The 16863-nt window shown below is 40.1% G+C and overlaps 1 protein-coding gene across 3 annotated transcripts in view; it reads left to right on the forward strand.

The window, feature by feature from the left end:
* The window catches only part of CCDC71 (coiled-coil domain containing 71), a 122840-nt gene that overhangs the window by 30029 nt on the left and 75948 nt on the right, over positions 1 to 16863 (forward strand). The window contains exon 1 of one of the 3 annotated variants that reach the window (XM_089690716.1): positions 6652 to 6673. The exons of 1 other annotated variant lie outside the window; for it this stretch is intronic. The gene's annotated coding sequence lies outside the window, so the exon portion shown is untranslated. Of the gene's footprint in view, positions 1 to 6651; positions 6674 to 12960; positions 12983 to 16863 lie in introns of those variants that run through there. One more of the 3 variants, XM_089690717.1, reaches the window with a different exon arrangement.

Raw genomic sequence — 16863 nt, forward strand, 5'->3', positions numbered from 1 at the left:
GTATGTTCCCAAAATATATTTATTGATGAGCTAAAAGCAGGGTAGCATGCATGTCACAGAAACCGATTATAGGTGAAAACAGCAGTACTGACCCAATCAAAGATGGCCGCCGGGCCTCCTCGTGGCTCTGGCGGTGAAATGACGTCACGCTCTGCACAGCTCCTCCTACAATGCACAATTTATGAAATCCTAATTTACATTGTTCCTGAACTGTGGGATTCTTCACAGATCACGTACAAGAACTATATGTAACCAGGGGCGGACTGACCATTTGGAAACTCATCTCTTTAGTGGAAGGTCCTTTGGACCCTTGGAGTCCTTTGGACGATTTACAAGTACATGTAGGTCAGGGGTGTCTAACTTGCACCCTAAGGGCTGGGTGTGGAGGTGGGAAAATACCACACTCCCTGTCCTTGCTGGTGGTGTGGAAGGTTGTTAAGAATCAGACTGGTTTTGGTGCAGTTGGGGGAGCTGTAGATTTGCTAAATATTTATGCTAGTGGTAGAAAAAGTATAATTGCAAGCCACGGTTGTAACCCTTACTAAGCTATTGGAACACAAAGGCAATAGCTGCATAATGTAATGGTCCTGCATTTGATTCTTAGCGGGTAAAAGAATGACCTTCCTAAACAAAAAAGTTTTGTGGTGGGTCATTATTTAATGAGTGGATTGATTTATTTGAATGGTCCCTGTGGGGTTTATTTACTAAACCTGGTTGACTCAGAATCTTGTCCACTTCTGCATAAAAACCAATCAGCTTCCAGGTTTTATTGCTGAAGCTTAACTGAACATGCTAAGGTTAGAAGCTGATTGGCTACCGTGCACAGGTGCCCAAGATTCTGAGTCAACCAGGTTTAGTAAATAAACCCCTATAAGTCACCAATCTGCCCCCAAATGAACTCATCTGTTTAGTGGAAGGTAGCTGAGTCCTTTGGACCCTTTACAAGTAGGTTAGGGGTGTCTAACATACAGCCTGAGAGCCGCATACGGCCCAATATGGCTATGAATGTGGCCCAACACAAAATTGTAAAGTTACTCAAAAATGTTGATTTTTTTTTTTGGAATTTTTTTTTGTAACAAATGTGTTTACACTAAGCGAACACATGTGGCCGAAGAAAAATTTCTCTTTACTCTTTATAAGTTTTATCTTTCCAAACACAAATCTCCCACTCTTCACAATCAAACCCGATTCATGTCCAGGGGCGGACTGACCATTTGGAAACTCGGGCACTGCCCGAGGGCCCGGGGTCAGTAGGGGGCCCCATGAGATGCCCCTGGTACCTTTTTCATAGGCTTTTTTGAGTTTGGGCAAGGACACAGGGGCCCCATGATCCCCTATTGCCCGGGGGGCCCCACAGGTTGTCAGTCCGCCCCTGTATTTAACTATTTCTTTTTTTTTTTTTCAACACCAGTAGAGTGGAACAATTGGTTGCAGAACACCATAATGTGATATCATACAGAACAAGTGACATACAAAAAAGGTGTCACATAGAATGTCAAAGACAAATAACTGGTTGTTCACTGTACTGTATGTAACTATTTCAGTAAGGTAAAGATTACCGAATCAGAGATTCTCTTTATTCAAGCATTTCTCTAAACTTACAATATGTCGATTTCTACAACCCCAAGAAAGATAACTAAAAATGTATCAACAAGTCCTGTGCCAACCTTTGTACATAAACAAGAGACGTTAAAAAGGCCACACAATTCCTTTACATCTATTTGGGAATATTGAAAATTTAGCAAAATTGGCAGGCCTGAGTTTTCACAGGCCCAGGACCCTCCACCAATGAGGGATTGGATAGACAGAATCGAATATGTTAATGGCATGGAGGAACTTAGTTACATGGAGAAAGATGATTGTAGCCGTATTAGTGCATTTGCGACAGAAACAATTGAGTACTGTCCGTGATACTTTTTTTATTTGCACTAACATACAATTTTGAGGACAAGCTTTCGGGGTATGTCCCCTTCTTCAAAGTCCAAACAGTACTCAAGAACTTTGAAGAAGGGGACATACCCCGAAAGCTTGTCCTCAAAATTGTATGTTAGTGCAAATAAAAAAAGTATCACGGACAGTACTCAATTGTTTCTATGGAGAAAGATGAAATGGAAAAATTTAGAAAGATGTAGGGTAGATGGTATGAGTTTAAAGCATCAGAAAAATATTTAAAAATGAAAGGTACCCCGGTAGCAGAATTCGAGAATTTAAATGGTTAACCTCCATAGCGGTCAGATTATGTCAGTATTTCTGTGCTCAAAGCGGTACTTTTTTTTGCATGGAAATATGTTGTTTTTTTATTGTAGGCCTGTATTTCTTAGGAATAACTCACTGAAATCTGTCCAAACAAGAGTCTAGTAAACATCCCGGGTATAATAAAACTTGAAACATGAAATCATAAATTATAATATAATAAATAATCATAAAAAATAATAATAATATAATAATAATAAATTTAATTCAATAATGTGAACACTGAAATTTGAATATAGCGCCAAGTTCGCACATCGCTGAGCAAAGTCGCAGAATCGTTCTCAGTGTCTGATGACGAATTTCCCCCACGAATCATTATCACTCAATTTTGCAAGTGGTTCTGATTTACTATCGCTGTTCTCTAGCCGGTCTAAAACCGATTTTGACCTAAAGGGACGCTTTTTGGACGCCATGGACGTTTCTCAGTTTCCAGGCAGAAAGAACAGTAAAAATGCAGGCAGGGCGCCGGACAAAGCACTCGGGACAAAATGTATGTGAAATGGTTTGATACAGGAATGTTATACTATGTGATTTTAGTGTAATTTCACATTTTTATATTTTTGAATTTCCCGCCGGTCCCATCCCCCATACATCCCATACGTCCCAACGCTTGCAGGGAATGGATCCTGGAAGACGGATGCTGGCATCTCCTGGAGGACATGGCCAGGGACACTGCAGGGGGGGACATCGCGGGGAGTGCATGACAAGGTAAGTGATACAGGGATCCCGGAGCTGCAGGGTAATCCCAAGTGTAGCTCGGGGTTACTGCTTTTAGCTCCACTCAGGAATACCACTAGGGGGGTTAAATAGATCTATATACATGACTAGACCGATAGGAGGGGAAAGAGATAAGACAAAATTGGACAGGGGTTTTTGTATTGGGAAGGGAGGGGGGGGGGGTTGGGGAGAAAATGGGGAAAATGTGTATATGTATGATGTAATAAGAATATAGGACTGTTTTGTAGTGTATTTAAAAAAAAGAACATTTAATAAAAGATATAATAAAAAAAAAAAAAACAAATGTAAAGGCCACACAATTCATTTACATCTATTCAAGAATAATTAAAATTTTGCAAAATCAAAGGAAAGAATATAGGACTGTTTAATAGTATATTTTAAAAAAATAAATAAAAGATATAATAATAATTAAAAAAAAAAAGGCCACACAATTCTTTTACATCTATTCAGGAATAATTAAAATTTAGCAAAATCAAAGTTAAACAGGAAAACCTACATGAACTAGTGAAGAGTCCAAAGGACCCGTCTACCTTCTAATAAACAGATGAATGAATATGGCAGCAGATTGGTGATTTACATGGAGAAAGATGAAATGGAAAAGTTTAGAAAGATGGTATGAGTTTAAAACATCAGAAAAATATTTAAAAATTAAAAGGTACCCCAGTAGCAGAGTTAGAGAATTTAAATGGTTAAATAGATCTATATACATGACTAGACCGATAGGAGGGGAAAGAGATGATAAGACACCAAACTGGATAGGGATTTTTGTATTGGGAAGGGAGGGGGGGGAGAAAATGGGGAAGATGTGTATTTGTATGATGTAATAAGAATATAGGACTGTTTTGTAGTGTATTTAAAAAAAAGAAAATTTAATAAAAGATATAATAAAAAAAAAAACAAAAAGGCCACACAATTCATTTACATCTATTCAGGAATAATTAAAATTTTGCAAAATCAAAGGAAAGAATATAGGACTGTTTAATAGTGTATTTAAAAAAAATAAATGAAAGATATAATAATAATAAAAAAAAAAGGCCACACATTTCTTTTACATCTATTCAGGAATAATTATAATTTTGCAAAATCAAAGTTAAACAGGAAAACCTACGTGAACTAGTGAAGAGTCCAAAGGACCCGTCTACCTTCTAATAAACAAATGAATGAATATGGCAGCAGATTGGTGATTTACATGGAGAAAGATGAAATGGAAAATTTTTGAAAGATGGTATGAGTTTAAAACATCAGAAAAATATTTAAAAATTAAAAGGTACCCCAGTAGCAGAGTTAGAGAATTTAAATGGTTAAATAGATCTATATACACGACGAGACCGATAGGAGGGGAAAGAGATGATAAGACACCAAACTGGATAGGGATTTTTGTATTGGGAAGGGAGGGGGGGGGGGTTGGGAGAAAATGGGGAAAATGTCTATATGTATGATGTAATAAGAATATAGGACTGTTTTGTAGTGTATTTAAAAAAAATAAAATGTAATAAAAGACATAATAAAAAAAAACAAACAAAAGACTTTTCTTTTGTTTGTTTTTTTAATTATATCTTTTATTAAATTTTCTTTTTTTTAAATACACTACAAAACAGTCATATATTCTTATTACATCATACATATACATATTTTCCCCATTTTCTCCCAAATTCCCCCCTCCCTTCCCAATACAAAAATCCCTATCCAGTCTGGCCTCACAATTCATTTACATCTATTCAGGAATAATTAAAATTTTGCAAAATCAAAGTTAAACAGGAAAACCTACGTGAACTAGTGAAGAGTCCAAAGGACCCGTCTACCTTCTAATAAACAGATGAATGAATATGGCAGCAGATTGGTGATTTACATGGAGAAAGATGAAATGGAAAATTTTAGATAGATGTGGGGTAGATGATATGAGATTAAAACATCAGAAAAATATTTAAAAATGAAAGGCACCCCGGTAGCAGAGTTAGAGAATTTAAATGGTTAAATAGATCTATATACAGGACTAGACCGATGGGAGGGGAAAGAGATAAGACAAAATTGGATAGGGATTTTTGTATTGGGAAGGGGGGGGGGGTTGGGAGAGAATGGGGAAAATGTGTATATGTATGATGTAATAAGAATATATGACTGTTTTGTAGTGTATTTAAAAAAAAAAGAAAATTTAATAAAAGATATAATTAAAAAAAAAACAAAAGAAAAGGCCACACAATTCATTTACATCTATTCAGGAATAATTATAATTTTGCAAAATCAAAGTTAAACAGGAAAACCTACATGAACTAGTGAAGAGTCCAAAGGACCCGTCTACCTTCTAATAAACAGATGAATGAATATGGCAGCAGATTGGTGATTTACATGGAGAAAGATGAAATGGAAAATTTTAGATAGATGTGGGGTAGATGGTATGAGATTAAAACATCAGAAAAATATTTAAAAATGAAAGGTACCCCGGTAGCAGAGTTAGAGAATTTAAATGGTTAAATAGATCTATATACACGACTAGACCGATAGGAGGGGAAAGAGATAAGACAAAATTGGATAGGGATTTTTGTATTGGGAAAGGGGGGGGTGGGAGAAAATGGGGAAAATGTGTATATGTATGATGTAATAAGAATATATGACTGTTTTGTAGTGTATTTTAAAAAAAAGAAAATTTAATAAAAAAGACTTTTCTTTTGTTTGTTTTTTTTATTATATCTTTTATTAAATTTTCTTTTTTTTAAATACACTACAAAACAGTAATATATTCTTATTACATCATACATATACACATTTTCCCCATTTTCTCCCAAATTCCCCCCTCCCTTCCCAATACAAGGAGGGGAAAGAGATAAGACAAAATATAATAATTAACAAAAAAAAGGCTACAGAATTCCTGTAGAAATAATAAAAATTTAGCAAAATCAAAGTTAAACAGGAAAACCTACATGACCTAGTGAAGTGACCTGTCTACCGTCTAATACACAGATGAATTAATTCGGCATCAGATTGGTGATTTACAGAGAACCTTCAAACAAATCCAATCCACCCATTACCTAACGACAACCCACCGCAAAATCCTTGTTTTTTTTTGTTCAGGAATATAATTTTTTAAACTGAATTAAATTTCTAAAACTTCAATATGAAGGGAATGGAATATGCTCCCACAATAGCTTTTTTGTTTGAAAAAAATAAGACTTCCTATTTCTATTGGCATAACTTTTGAACCAAATGCAGCACCATGCTATGATGCAACCATTGCCTTTGTATTACGATTGCTTAGAAAGGGTTACAACTGTGACTTGCATTTTATACTTTTTCTACCACTAGCAAATGTTTTGCAAATCTACAGCTCCCCCAGCTGCACCAAAACCAGTTTGATTTTTAATAGCCTTCCCCCCATCAAGCAAGGTCAGGGAGTGTGGTATTTTCCCACCTCCATGTGGAATGAAAATAGCGTGATAAAGGGAAGGCTCCAACTGCCAATGATCGGCAGACATGGCATAGACACAGTATCCAAGCTCTAGGGTGTGTGGCTACAGCTCACTGCGTGTGGGGGAGGAGGAGAAGAAAAAATCTGCAGTATGAAGTGGGGGAGGGGAGGCAGTATTGCTTAACCCTGTGGGTGTTCCTTTGATACATTCCCTAACTGACAGCACAGTAACATTCAGCAATTGTGGCCTTCTTCCTGCTAGGAAAAAAAGGAGAAGAGGTATGATTTTGTCTTTCATATATCCCTTGGGTATTAATGGGGTATAAGATTGTGAGTAGCTGCCATGCACAGGAGACTGCAGGGTACATCCTCTGCTGGTGGGGGAGGGGGAGGAGATTCCATTTATAGGCTGTGCCTTTGCACTGTCTAGGAAGGAGATAGGCAAAGATGGCCTCACTGTCAGCTTAGGAGGCCTGTTAGGTTTTGGCCTCCTTTCAACTTTCAAAGCTATTACATATCTGATATTGGGTATATGAAGGCCGCATTGGAGTGTGTATGTGGTTGTCTGTTATCTGATATTGACATTTAACTCCCTTAAAGGCAGAAAAAGCCTTCGGTACAAGAAGGCTAAAGTTGAGGAATAAGGTGCAACCATGTTTAATTGCATGCGGTAAAGAAACGGCACAGCTCTTCTGTGGGACATCAGACAGGAACAAGCCTGTCCAAGAGGAAGCCATGCCTATTTATGACCTCTTTTTATATACCACCCAGAATATTGCACTACAGAATATATATAGAAGCCTTTCCAAAAGCCCTTGCTTCCACAGGAGCTTACAGTCAAAAAGCCCTCACCATACCTGCCCACACAAACCGGTCTGGAGTTATCTTGAGGAGGCAACAGCTAAACATTCTGGGCTTTTTTCCAATCTTAGGAGAAAGCTCAGAAAAACTCCATGACAAAATTTTCCGAAACTGCAAAGAATACCAGGGCCAAGAATACGTTCAGCCATATTTGGAAACTCCTACAAACCCTCCTAGACATGTTCCCAAATTCTTTGTACCTTATTCTTCTAGGAAGTGAGCTAAACAAAAATAAAATGACCCATGTCTGTCCAATTCAATGAACACTATGAATGGTTAAATTGGTTTCAGCCTGACTTGGCCACAGCAGAGAAGGAGAGTTCTGAGAGGGACCTATCTTCTCCATTCTGGCCAGTTTTACAGGGGTTACGGCCAATTAGCCTCTCAGTTTGCAAAACAAGAAACCATATTAAAAAATCCAGTCTGTCCAGTCTATCAGGGGCAGTCTGAGCCAGACTTTGGCAAGAAATCGACCTCATAACTAAAGGAAAAACTCTTGCATCAGTAGCCCAACCAGGCAAGATAATCCAGTTACTATTGGCATCAAGAGCTATTTTACTTAACGTGACCATGTCAGGGGTGTAAAACAATGACTGCACTGCACTGCTTTATACTTACCTTTCTAGCAGCCAGCGACTTTGCTCTTTTGAAAAACTCAGGACGTAGGGACTATTTGACATTTCCATATGTGTCAAAAAGCATGTCCCTGGGTGACTGCTGTGGTTCTACCTGCCAACCCCTATGTTACTACTGTGCCCTGTACTGACATAGGGATCAATGGGTGGAACTACAACATCCAGCGAGGGACATGCTATTTGGAAAATTTGGATAGTACAGTCACCCAGAGCTCTTCAAGAAGGTGAAGTTTCAGTGCAAAGGCTGCTGGACAGGTAAGTATAAATACTGGGTTTGAACTAGCAGGTAGGAGACTTATATTGTTGAAAATCTTCCGTGAAGATCCACCATCCATGGATATTGAAACTTGAGATTTCAAAGTGTATCTAAAGCCAAAGCCTTTAAGTTGTACCTTTGGACCAGGGGCGGACTGACAACTCATGGGGCCTCCGGGCCATAGGGGATCATGGGGCCCCTGTGTCCTCACCCACACTCAAACCACACCCAAAAAAGCCTATGAAAGGTACTAGGGGCATCTCATGGGGCCTCTTACTGACCCCGGACCCTCGGCCAGTGCCAGAGAGCACGAATGGTCAGTCCGCCCCTGCTTTGGACAGAAAAGTGAGGGGTTAAACCCTTCTCAAGTTTTTATTGCCTTCTGGGTCTCTAATGGAGAAATTCTCCTTCTCCATTTGTCCTGGTGATCATTATCAATGTGACAAAAAGTGATGGGAAATCCAAATTGTTACAGCTGAGACAGGGAGTAAGGGGAAATCTTGCAATGAGAGCACCAATTCCAATTTATTTATTTATTACAGCTACTTATACAGCGCCATCAATTTACGCAGCGCTTTACATATATATTGTACATTCACATCAGTCCCTAACCCTCAAGGGGCGTACAATCTAAGGTCCCTAACCCTCAAGGAGCTTAAAATATATGGTCCCTAACTCACATTCATACATACATACATATACTAGGGCCAATGTACAGGGAGTAAGGGGAAATCTTGCAATGAGAGCACCAATTCCAATGTATTTATTTATTTCAGGTTCTTATATTGCGCCATCAATGTACGCAGCACTTTACATATATATTGTACATTCACATCAGTCCCTAACCCTCAAGGAGCTTAAAATGTATGGTCCCTAACTCACATTCTTGCGTACGTATACTAGGGCCAATTTAGACAGGTGCTAATTAACCTACCAGTATGTCTTTGGAGTGTGGGAGGAAACCGGAGGAAACTCACACAGGCACAGGGAGAACATGCAAACTCCAGGCAGGTAGTGCCGTGGTTCCAGTGACAACTAATTTTGGATATATCTCCTCTCTGTTCTTGTCTCCTGAACAGGAAATGAAGGAAATCTTATCAATGTGATGAGCAGGGGCGGACTGACAACTCATGGGGCCCCCAGGCAATAGGGGATCATGGGGCCCCTGTGACCTTGCCCAAACTGATAAAAGCCTATGAAAAAGGTATTAGGGGCATCTCATGGGGCCCCCTACTGACCCCGGGCCCTCGGGCAGTGCCCTAGTTTCCATATGGTCAGTCCGCCCCTAGTGATGAGGCAATAAGGGGAAAAAAAAACAGGGGTTTTTACTCCATAAAAAAAATGGTTTCCAGTAGAAAGTTTGAACGCGTTTGTAAATGTTTTTACAATAATTCCAATTAGAAACTCAGGAAGAAGCAATGGCTTTGAATTCCCTTTCCTTTTGCATTTCCCTTCAATGTTTTTGGGATCTTAACGATTCAACTGAAAAAGTAATCATCCAGTTACACCACACACATAGTAGAGACCAAGTTGATTTACAAATCAGGCAGACTGCAAATTTGTCTCATAAGCAGTTGTCCTGCAGATAATCATACGATTCATGAAATCATCATTTCCATAGTTCCTGAACCACATGATCCCTCATAGACCACACACCAGAACTGTATGCAGCTATTTCAGCAAGGTAAAGATGATAAATCAGAGATTCTCCTAGTTTGAACAATTATTTAAATTTATGTAGTTGCTACAAACCCAAGAAAAGATAACTTAAGATTTATAAACTATCAACCTTTTCAAATAAACAAGGATGGTTAAAATGGTCACACACATACTGCAATTCCTTTACATCCTCTAGGAATACTGATCATTTTGCAAAATCAAAGTTGATCAGAAACACCTACATCAGGAGTATCCAACCCCTTGACTTCTGGGCCACACTGGAAGACGTGGAACTGTCTGGGGCCACACCAAAAGTACACTAACAATAAGGATAGCTGATGAGCAGAAAAAGTCAGGCAGATCATAAGTTATCAATCACTGATATAGATAATGTGCCTATCTGAGTAATAAAACTTCATTTTTTTGTAATATTTTTTACTCTAACATAAAACTAGTGCAATATTTGTTTTTAATAAACTAAAGCATCAATATCGGTTGGATAAATTCTCAAGGTGCTCATCAGATATTTTGGTTCTCATTTTGCCCTTCGTGTGCTTCATCCTTGAAAATAATTGCTCACAAATGTAGATGCTGCGGAAAACTGATGACATGAACAGGGGCGGACTGACAACCTGTGGGGCCCCCGGGCAATAGGGGATCATGGGGCCCCTGTGTCTTTGCCCAAACTCAAAAAAGCCTATGAAAAAGGTACCAGGGGCATTTCATGGGGCCCCCTACTGACCCTGGGCCATCGGGCAGTGCCCAAGTTTCCAAATGGTCAGTCCGCCCCTGGACATGAATCGGGTTTGATTGTGAAGAGTGGAAGATTTGTGTTTGGAAAGATAAAACTTATAAAGAGTAAAGAGAAATTTTTCTTCGGCCACATGTGTTTGCTTAGTGTAAACACATTTGTTACAAAAAAAATTCCCAAAAAAAAATCAACATTTTTGAGTAACTTTACAATTTTGTGTTGGGCCACATTCATAGCCATCTTGGGCCGTATGCGGCTCTCAGGCTGTACGTTAGACACCCCTAATCTAAACGTACTTGTAAAGGGTCCAAAGGACTCAGCTACCTTCCACTAAAAAGATGAGCTCATTTGGGGGCAGATTGGTGACCTACAGGTACCATTCAAATAAATCAATCCACTCATTAAATAATGACCCACCACAAAACTTTTTTGTTTAGGAAGGTCATTCTTTTACCCGCTAACAATCAAATGCAGGACCATTGCATTATGCAGCTATTGCCTTTGTGTTCCAATACCTTAGTAAGGGTTACAACTGTGGCTTGCAATTATACTTTTTCTACCACTAGCATAAATGTTTTGCAAATCTACAGCTCCCCCAACTGCACCAAAACCAGTCTGATTCTTAACGACCTTCCACACCACCAGCAAGGACAGGGAGTGTGGTATTTTCCCACCTCCACACCCAGCCCTTAGGGTGCACGTTAGACACCCCTGACCTACATGTACTTGTAAAGGGTCCAAAGGACTCCAAGGGTCCAAAGGACCTTCCACTAAAGAGATGAGTTCATTGGGGGGCAGGCTGGTGACTTACAGGGACCATTCAAATAAATCAATCCACTCATTATCTAATGACCCACCACAAACATTTTGTGTTTAGGAAGGTCATTCTTTTACCCGCATTAAACTGTCTTTGCAAATTCATCAGGAATCCAAAGGGAATGACATGCACTCTCATACTAGCCAAAACATTTTTTAAACATGACTTCCTCTTTCCATTGGCATAACGACAACTAAGAATCAAATGCAGGACCATTGCATTATGCAGCTATTGCCTTTGTGTTACAATAGCTTAGAAAGGGTTACAACCGTGGCTTGGATTTATACTTTTTCTACCACTAGCAAATGTTTTGCAAATTTACAGCTCCCCCAGCTGCACCAAAACCAGTCTGATTCTTAACAACCTTCCACACCCAGCCCTTAGGGTACACTTTAGACACCCCTGACCTACATGTACTTGTAAAGGATCCAAAGGACCTTCCACTAAACAGATGAGTTCATTTGGGAGCAGGCTGGTGATTTACAGGGACCATTCAAATAAATCAATCCACTCATTAAATAATGACCCACCACAAAACCTTTTTGTTTAGGAAGGTCATTCTTTTACCCGCTAAGAATCAAATGCAGGACCATTACATTATGCAGCTATTGCCTTTGAGTTCCAATAGCTTAGTAAGGGTTACAACCGTGGCTTGCAATTATACTTTTTCTACCACTAGCATAAATGTTTTGCAAATCTACAGCTCCCCCAGCTGTACCAAAACCAGTCTGATTCTTAACAACCTTCCACACCACCAGCAAGGACAGGGAGTGTGGTATTTTCCCACCTCCACACCCAGCCCTTAGGGTGCACGTTAGACACCCCCGACCTACATGTACTTGTAAAGGGTCCAAAGGACTCCAAGGGTCCAAAGGACCTTCCACTAAAGAGATGAGTTCATTGGGGGGCAGGCTGGTGACTTACAGGGACCATTCAAATAAATCAATCCACTCATTATCTAATGACCCACCACAAACATTTTGTGTTTAGGAAGGTCATTCTTTTACCCGCATTAAACTGTCTTTGCAAATTCAACAGGAAACCAAAGGGAATGACATGCACTTTCATAATGGCCAAAACATTTTTTAAACATGACTTCCTCTTTCCATTGGCATAAATACAACTAAGAATCAAATGCAGGACCATTGCATTATGCAGCTATTGCCTTTGTGTTCCAATAGCTTAGAAAGGGTTACAACCGTGGCTTGCATTAATACTTTTTCTACCACTAGCAAATGTTTTGCAAATCTACAGCTCCCCCAGCTGCACCAAAACCAGTCTGATTCTTAACAACCTTCCACACCACCAGCAAGGACAGGGAGAGTGGTGTTATCACACTGTTTTCATTCCACATGGAGGTGTGAAAAGGGAATGCTCCAACTGCCAATGATCGGCATAGACAAGGTATCCAAGCCCTGGGAAGTGTAGCTACAGCTCACTGTGTGGGGGAAGAGGAAGAAAAAAATGCTGCAGTATACAGTGGGGGAGGGGAGGCAGTATTGCTTTCCGGAAACCCCGTGGCTGTTCCTTTGATACATTCCCTTACTGACAGCACATTAACATTCAGCAATTGTGGCCTTCGCCCTGACGGGAAAAAAAAGAAGAAGAGGTATGATTGAGTCTTTCACATATGCCTTGGGTATTCAATGGGGTGTAGGATTGTGAACAGCTGTTATGCACAAGAGATATGCAATTCATCCTCTGCTGGTGGGGGAGGGGAAAGTGGTGCTAATTATAGGTTCCATTAGCCTCTGTCCAACAAGGAACAGTAGACAGACAATCTGAGTCAGCCGAGGCAAAGAGAAGGCCAAAGATGGCCTTCACTGTCAGCCTAGAAAGGGTTTTAGAAGCTTGCTGTGTGTGGGCCTCCCTCCAACTTTAAAAGTTATTACATATCTTATATTGGTTGTAAGGAGACCACATTGGTGTGTGTATGTGGTTGTCTGTTTTCTGATATTGGCATTTGACAAGAAGACTAAAGTTGAGGGTTAAGGCGCAATAATGTTTAATTGCAAGCAGCAAAGTAAAGTCACAACTCTTCTGCGGGACATCAAACAGGAACAGCTTTGTCCATAAGAAAATCATACTTTTATTTATATTATTTATATCCTCTATTGATATAGCACCCCGAATATTACACAACAGAGTATATAAAATAGTTTCCATAAGTCCATGCTTCCACACGAGTTTACAGTCTCTACAGCTAAACTTCCAGGGCCTTTTTGAATTTTAGAGGAGGGGGGACTCAACCAGGGGCGGACTGACCATTTGGAAACTCGGGCACTGCCCAAGGGTCTGGGCTCAGTAAGGGGCCCCATGAGATGCCCCTGGTACCTTTTTCATAGACTTTTTTGAGTTTGGGCAAGGACACAGGGGCCCCATGATCCCCTATTGCCCGGGGGCCCCATGAGTTGTCAGTCCGCCCCTGGACTCAACGCAGATGTTTCCAAATGTACAACTAATACCAGGGCCATGCATGAGTTAACTTTGAAGCAAGGTATGGACCTAAAGGTTGTGCTGTGTTTTGTAGCTAAAACTCTTTGAGCCATATTTGGGAACTTCTACAAACCCTCTGGGACATGTTGATAACTACTTTCTACCTTACTGTTCTAAGAAGTGAGCTAAACAAGAAAAAATGACCCATGCTTGCCAATTTTAATTAACACTATGAATGGGTAGAATTGTTTCAGCCTGGCGTGCCCACAACAGAGAAGAAGAGTTTTGGTATGGCCTATTTTCTCCATTATGGGCACTTTGTGGTTGCAGTTAATTAGTCTCTCAGTTTACCAAACAAGAAACCATATTATAAAATAACGTCTGCCTCTTGTTCATTAGGGCGGCATAACGTGCCAGACTTTTGCCAGAAATGGGCCTCATAACTAAGGGAGGAGCAGTTGTCTCAATGGCATAACCAGGTTCTCCCCTTGCTTTTGGTACCGTGATGAGAGAAAGAAAATCCAGTTACTATTGGCATCAAGGGTTATTTTACCTAAAGTGACCATCTCAGGGGGTGTAAAAAATTACTGCACCAATGCCCTCGGAAGGAGAAGCTTCGTACTTACCTTTCCGGTGGATGTTGACTTTGCTTTCTTAAAGAACCCAAGGAACAGAGACTTTTTGACATTTCCAGGTGGAATTGTGCTGTGGTTCCATCTGTTGACCCCTATGTCACTACGGTGTCCTGTAGTAACATAGTGGTTGGTGGGAGGATCCACAGCATCCAGTGATAAACATTTTATTTGACATACCTGTAAGCTTTAGATAGTATCCGTGCCCAGAGCTCTTCAAGAAGGTGACTTTTCAACACAAAGGTTGCCGGAGAGGGTAAGTAAAAATACTGGTTTTGAAACCACTTTGTGGCTGCAGTTAATTAACCTCTCAGTTTACCAAACAAGAAACCATATTATAAAATAACGTCTGCCTCTTGTGCATTAGGGTGGCATACCGTACCAGACTTTTGCCAGAAATGGTCCTCATAACTAAGGGAGGAGCAGTTGTCTCAATGGCATAACCAGGTTCTCCCCTTGCTTTTGGTACAGTGATGAGAGAAAGAAAATCCAGTTACTATTGGCATCAAGGGTTATTTTACCTAAAGTGACCATCTCAGGGGGTGTAAAAAATTATTGCACCAATGCCCTCGGAAGGAGAAGCTTCGTACTTACCTTTCCGGTGGATGTTGACTTTGCTTTCTTAAAGAACCCAAGGAACAGAGACTTTTTGACATTTCCAGGTGGAATTGTGCTGTGGTTCCATCTGTTGACCCCTATGTCACTACGGTGTCCTGTAGTAACATAGTGGTTGGTGGGAGGATCCACAGCATCCAGTGATAAACATTTTATTTGACATACCTGTAAGCTTTAGATAGTATCCGTGCCCAGAGCTCTTCAAGAAGGTGACTTTTCAACACAAAGGTTGCCGGAGAGGGTAAGTAAAAATACTGGTTTTGAAACCACTTTGTGGCTGCAGTTAATTAACCTCTCAGTTTACCAAACAAGAAACCATATTATAAAATAACGTCTGCCTCTTGTGCATTAGGGTGGCATACCGTACCAGACTTTTGCCAGAAATGGTCCTCATAACTAAGGGAGGAGCAGTTGTCTCAATGGCATAACCAGGTTCTCCCCTTGCTTTTGGTACAGTGATGAGAGAAAGAAAATCCAGTTACTATTGGCATCAAGGGTTATTTTACCTAAAGTGACCATCTCAGGGGGTGTAAAAAATTACTGCACCAATGCCCTCGGAAGGAGAAGCTTTGTACTTACCTTTCGGTGGATGTTGACTTTGCTTTCTTAAAGAACCCAAGGAACAGAGACTTTTTGACATTTCCAGGTGGAATTGTGCTGTGGTTCCATCTGATGACCCCTATGTCACTACGGTGTCCTGTAGTAACATAGCGGTTGGTGGGAGGATCCACAGCATCCGGTGATAAACATGCTATTTGACATACCTGTAAGCTTTAGATAGTATCCGTGCCCAGAGCTCTTCACGAAGGTGACTTTTCAACGCAAAGACTGCCAGAGAGGGTAAGTAAAAATACTGGTTTTGAAAGATCAGGTACCAGACTGATACGGTTAAAAGCTTGTGAAAATAGGTAATTAAACTGTTGGATAGCCAAATCTTAAATTTCAAAGTGTATATAAAACCAAAGCCTTTTATTTATAGTTTTGGATAGAATGGTGATGAATGAAAACCATCGGGTTTATTTACTGTCTGTGTCTCTGTTGGAGAGATTCACCCTCACATAAATTGAATGGAAATCCAGAATGTTACTGGGACAGGAAGAGACAGGGACTAATCCAATGGGAACACCTTTCCAATGACAGTTTAAAGAGAAATTCCCTTCATTTTGGAAAGATGTCCTCTCATTTCCTATCTCTTTAAAGTGCAACTGCACTGTATCTGAGCGCCACAAACCAAAAATGCTATTTAATTCATTGTTAATATTCAAAGCAAGCTCACCCATTCTTCCATGTCGCCATGCTTGATTTTGCTAAGAAATCATTTTGAAAAACACCCCCTGGCATTTCTGGCAGTGTCCATCTTGAATAAGGGCAGATGATTCATGTAGCATTTACTTCCTGGAATCCATCTGCCCTTAGTTCAGACATTGGCTGAGATGAGAACCCTCCCTCCCCTCCTGAAAACTGCTGGGATGTATGACATAATGTGCCTAGGCATGGAAACCAGGAAGTAAGTGAAGAAATTAAAAAAAATAAGTATTTGATCCCCTGCTGATTTTGAATGTTTGCCCACTCACAAAGAAATAATCAGTCAAAAAATCAAATGGTAGGTGTATTGTAACACTGAGAGACAGAATAGCAACAACAAATTCAGCAGAAATGCATGTCTAACAAATCATGCACTGATTTGCATGTTCATGAGGGAAATAAGTATTTGATCCCCTTCACAAAACAAGACTTAGTACTTGGTGGCAAATCCCTTGTAGGCAATCACAGAGGTCAGACGTTTCCTGTAGTTGGCCACCAGGTT

Source organism: Staurois parvus, unplaced genomic scaffold (genome assembly GCF_062004578.1).
Source record: "Staurois parvus isolate SC_StPar_1 unplaced genomic scaffold, SC_StPar_1.0 ptg000540l, whole genome shotgun sequence".
NCBI classification, from domain to species: domain Eukaryota; kingdom Metazoa; phylum Chordata; class Amphibia; order Anura; family Ranidae; genus Staurois; species Staurois parvus.